This window comes from Vigna umbellata, chromosome 1 (genome assembly GCF_029865625.1).
Source record: "Vigna umbellata cultivar VRB3 chromosome 1, Vumbellata_1.0, whole genome shotgun sequence".
NCBI classification, from domain to species: domain Eukaryota; kingdom Viridiplantae; phylum Streptophyta; class Magnoliopsida; order Fabales; family Fabaceae; genus Vigna; species Vigna umbellata.
The window spans coordinates 82271338-82277337 of record NC_142165.1 but is presented as its reverse complement, the minus strand read 5'-3'; positions in this window follow the sequence as shown (position 1 = coordinate 82277337).

Genomic DNA, 6000 nt, shown 5'->3' with positions numbered 1-6000 from the left:
TTCATACTTTAGTTGCAATTCTTTAAAATATTTAATTTTTCATGTATAATATCTAAGTTTTTAGATTCATCAAGTAATTCTAAAAATGCCTTTTATAAATCAACTTTAAAATTATCAACGCTAGAAATGCTTACTTAGCTTGTAGTGTCCTCATTGTTTTTCATTAAGCACAAGTCGACTTTCTCATCAGAGTCGCTTGATCTAGATGATCTTGAGTCATTGTCATCTCAAGAGATGTACACCTTCTTCTTTTTGTGGGATTTCGTTTCTTTCTTTTCCTCACCCCTTTTGTTGTTAGGACATTCAGCTTTTATTGTCCCCTTTCACCACAACCATAACACTTGTAGTTGAATGATGAAGTTTGATTCTCTTTTTTCTCACTTCAAAACTTACCGTTGTCTTTGGACTTCATGAACTTTGCGAATCTTTTAATGATGAGGCTCATGTTTTCATCCTCAGATTCCTCATCATTCTTTGGAAGTTTTCCTTTCGAAATTTCAGCTTTGAACGCCAAGGTTTTCTTTTTTCCCTGGTCTTCCTCAACACTCAATTTATTTAGCTCGAGTTCATGCTCTCTCAATTTTTCGAATAACATGAGTATATTTTTATGCCCACATTTTAGGTTTAATTTCAAATTTTTAGTAGAATAATTGTGTTTAAATGGTTGATTTGAATAAGATTTATTATGTTTGGATTTATCGGGGCTTTGGGAGTGAAAAAGGCTTTAAATGTGATTTTTAATTGGATAAATTATTTTGGATGATCTAATATTTGTTGATGCAGCTGAAATTAAAGTTTGATTGATTCAAAACATGAAAATAAGTGGTCCAAGTTGTAAAGTAAAGTCTGAATTAGTTTATTCTGAAAAGGAATTTACAAAAGAACTAAAGGCACCCCTACTTTTACAAACATACACCCTTTTTCAGCAAATGGGCCACACCATCAGATTTTACTCCTACACCCCTATATTTTTACAACTACACCCCTCTTTTTGAAATCCAAACAGTTAGCTCTTACTCTTGTACCCCTTACTTTGTCTAAGTTCACCCCGTACCACTAATAAATCAGACTTAACCAAATCATGCCATATGGCAATCCTAACTCTAAAGATTTGTCCAACTAGAACAAGCCACATAATCGTCTTTGCCACATCATCAATCTGTCACATCGTCACCCTCTCCCACTAGAAACCCTAATGCCCTTTGTCCTTCCTTGTTTCGTTCTAGCACCATATCAGCCTCCATGTTTCCGACCACCACGCAAACCACCGTGAATCTCGTCGTCATTACCCCTCAACCTCCCTCACCATCAACTTCGTGCAACCGTACCTCCAACCACAAACCATCATCTTCGTCCTGCATCACCAACACAGAATCGCGAACATGTCCAAAACCCAAATATTCATCACGAGCTCTTCCACTGATGTTCATCTTCTTCGTTCAGCAACTATCCTAAACCTCATCCCAAAAAAACACCATGATCCCAAATCGTAGAGCCTCCCTCACCGTTGTGAACATCTCGAAAACCAACGTCTTCCTCAACCTCTCTCCATCGCAACCAACAAAAACCACAAAACCCAACAACCCGAATCGCGACGTTCCTTCATCTTCGTTCAACATCATGCACAAATCTAAGATGAACCTGCGAAAGCCATTGTGAGCCTTAATTGCGACCATTTCCTTGTGCCATCACTCAAATCCCTAACATGAACTAATCCCAAACAAGAAACCAATAGAAAACCCTCAAATCGTGCCTCCATCTTCGCGAGAACCTGCAAAGTGAAACTTCAAAAATCACAGAACCACCAACCCTAAACAACCATGGCTAGCGAATGTGAAGGCCACCTTATCTTCTTCAGCTAGAAGCACACCCTTAAACACGACACTTAAAACCTCCATCCATAACGAGTTCGAAGCCACCGTGACCATACCTTTCCAATCTCCATCGAAACCTTAATTTTTAGGTGGGGAATGGGACTGCCACGTAGCAGTCCCTCATTGGAAGTCCCATATGGTCAAACTAGTCATGGTCAAAGGTTTCTACACTTGGTAAATCTAGTCAAATCAGGGACCAAAGTGCAAATATTGAAGATTTGCTAGATCTTTCTACAATTTTGGAGGACTAGGAAGGGATGAAATGCAGTTTTGGGAAAATGAAAATTGATAATAATTTTTAAAATATTTTAAAACTGATTAAATCTATTGAATATTTAGAAAATATTGTAGTACAAGATAAAAGATTTTACCAATAGAATATTTAGAATCCAAACCCAATCAATTCCTATATAAAGAGACCTAGAGGAAGCATAAATCAATCATTCATTCACTTAGACTCCTCCACTAGGAAGCACTCATCCATTATTCCTCTCATTTTGTTCTACCATTTCATTCCATTCATTGAGGACTAAGCTTCTAGGGTTATTCCATTGTAATTCCATTATGGATTCCGAGGTTAAGTTGAATTAAATGTTTATTAGGCTATATCCATGAAAATATTCTTCTGAAATTGCTTTAAAAGGTATTAGGCATGCAAATATTTATTTAATTGATTTAGAAAATGTTTCAAACACAAATATTTCATGTTTAGTAGTAAATGAAGAAAATACATGGTTGTGGTATAAGAGAGCTTCTCATATTCATATGCAATAATTGAATAGATTCATATCTAAAGACTTAATAATTGATCTACCAAAACTCAATTTTTTTAAAGACAAACTATGTGTTGTATGTCAAAAGGGTAAATAAGTTAAATCATCTTTTAATTTGAAAAATATTGTTTCGAGTGAAAAACCCTTAGAACTCTTGCACATGGATTTATTTGGTCCTTCAAGGATAAAAAGTTTTGGGGAAAATTATTATACTTTTGTTATTGTAGATGACTATTCAAGATATACATGGACATTCTTCATTACTCTAAAAAGTGAAACTTTCAAAGTTTTCAAAAGGTTTGCGAAACAGGTTCAAAATAAAAAGATTTAAAAAATTAAATTTATTCGCAGCGATCATGGAGGGAAATTTCAAAATGAATCATTTGAAAAATTTTGTGAAGAACTTGGAATTTTTCATATTTTTTCTGCACATAGAACTCCACAACAAAATGGGGTTGTAGAAAGAAAGAATAGATCTTTGGAAGAACTTTCAAGAACTTTATTGAATGAATCGAATATTCCAAAATATTTTTGGGCTGACGCTGTGAGTACTGCATGTTATGTTTTAAACCGATTTTCAAATGTACTTCTTATGAATTATTTAAAGGAAGAAAGTCAAATGTTTCTCATTTAAGAATTTTTGGATGCAAATGTTTTGTTTTAAATAATGGAAAACAAAGTTGGGGAAAATTTGATTAAAAATTTGATGAAGCTATATTTCTTGGTTATTCTCTAACAAGTAAAGCATATAGATTTTTTAATCGGAGAACTTTTGAAAATGAAGAATTTATACAAGTTTTATTTGATGAAATTGTGGACCTTGAGAAAAAACCTCTCGAGTCAAATGAATCAGATGCAGGTGAAGAAGAAGACTTGTAGGAGACAATAGTTGACGAGACAAATAATCCTCAACCTGAACATTTAGCTAAGACATGACAACAACCCCAAGGATTATCACTAGACAATGTTATTGGAGAAGTCTCTAAAGGGTAAGTACTCGTAGAAACTTAGCAAATTATTGCATGACTATGACTTTTATTTCATAGTTAGAACCTAAGAACGTCAAGGAAGCTCTTGAATACGATCATTGGTGTCAAATCTATAAAATATTTAAGATTGTAATCACACTAGTAAAAAAAATAATTTTGTAAAACAATTTATACTAGTTATAATCCATCAGGTATAAAAAGTGGTGTAATGACATAATTGTAAATATGATAACACTTTTTATATCAATTATAATTATAAGGTTTAATACCTCCTTTGGTTCCTCGAAAGGGGACAAATGTTCAATTGCATCCTACATATTTTTCGAAGTTCAATGTGTTCTCGACCTATGAAAAAAATGTGCAATTAAGTCCTTTTTGGTAACGGCGTTAATTTTTTAACGGTGCAGCTGCCACCCTAGACAAAAGTTAATGACGTGTACAGTTTCTCTGACTGCGTGGCAACCCTAATTCCCAAACCCTAGCTTCCTTGCGCCGCCAGCACCACGGGCAACCGTAGGCCGCCGTTAGCCACCCTGCCGTCTTGCAGCAACCTCGCCATCACCCAACACCAGCGTCGTCGCCGGTAGCCACCACCGTCACCAATACAGAACGCGAATGCCAAAGTTGCGAGTCCTCCATCATCATCTTCAGCATCTTCCTCGACTTCCATCTCCACCATGAGACACTTTTCAGGTCGCCGTAGAGCTGCAAGGACCGCCATCCACCATGACCATTGCAAGAGCACTCTCTCGCACACACCTGTAGAAACCCAAACGGAGAAATCCCCAATTCCAAAAATCTTTCGAAACCTAAATCACCGCCACAACTCTTCAATTCATCTGCTCGTGAGTTTCGCCCAACCTTGAGCTAGCCATCAGCGCCTCCACCAGACCTAAATCGCGCCATCTCCCCCAACGATAGAAACCCACCATGGCCAATGTTCATCATCTTCTTCGCACGGTAAACCATCACGTCGCACCTCCAGATCGCAACCTGCACACCATAGTTTCTACACCTTCGCAAAGCACGAGCAGCTGCAAGGAAAGAAATCTAGACAGAGATTCCAGATCCAAATTGTAATTCTGATCGCTCAACCATGGTTTATAAATCACAGCTTTAGGGAGCCTAAAACGTGAGGCGAGGTTGCAGCAAGATGGGAGGGTAGCTGACAGTGGCCTACGGTTACCAATGGTGCTGGCGGCACAAGGAAGTTAGGGTTTGGGAATTAGGATTGCAACGTATTAACCTTCCCGAGACACGTTGCAAACTTCAGTCCACCCTGTTAGCTGGCCCATTAAAAAATTAACGCCGTTACCAAAAAGGACTTAATTGCACATTTTTTTCATAAGTCGGGAACACATTGAACTTCGAAAAAAACGTAGGACGCAATTGAACATTTGCCCCCTTTCGAGGGACCAAAAGAGGTATTAAACCTAATTATAACATGTATGTAAAGTGGACGTAATAGTATTTTTGTAATAAAGAAAAAAACTTTCTAAAGTGGTTCTAGTTATAATCAATATAGAAAATGGATGAGTTGACATTTTTGTAGTAAATAAAAAAAATTTCTATACTGATTCTAATTACAATTGGTATAAAAACTAGACTCAGTGACATTTTTATAATAAATAAGAAAAGTTTGAGTATTGCTTATACTTATAACAAGTATAGAAAATAGTTTCTTAATGTTATTTTCATATTTGTAAATAGAGGTTTTAATTATTCATGCTCGCATTGCATTTTTATCCTCTTTTCATCTTTCCTTCTATTTCTCTCTAACTGTCAGGCTTTCTTTCCTTGTCACTTTTCCTTTGTCTCTTTCTTCGCCCCTCTCTTTGCCATGTCCAAGCCATCATCCACCTTCGATGCTCTCATGTCCACCGCCAAGAAGAATGCCAAATCCAAAACACCCAAGCTTCCATCTCCTCGTAAGAAAAGAAAATATCCACTCTCCACTTCCTCACAGAACCCTAGCAAGCCCAAATCCCCCAAACTATCTTCTCCGCCCATAATCATGGAATCGAAGCAAGCAATTAAATAAGTTGTTAAACCAAAAGGTATTTAGTCTAAACCGCAGAAGGTACACCAACTGTCGTCATCATCTTCTTCAAATGAGATGACCGAGGAGCTGAAGAAGCAAGTTTCATGGCTGAAGCAAAGACCTTCTAGTTTCAATCCTACTTTAATGATTTCATAGGAGAAGGGACAACCTATTTTGTTTCTCTTTCTCGCTTTGGCATTATATAATTTCTCAAGAAAGTAAAAAAATAGTTATCAATGACATTATTAATGTTAAAATATGTATTAAATGAATTTTTTATTTTGTATAGCCATAGTGTAACATCCCAAAATACAATAATCACC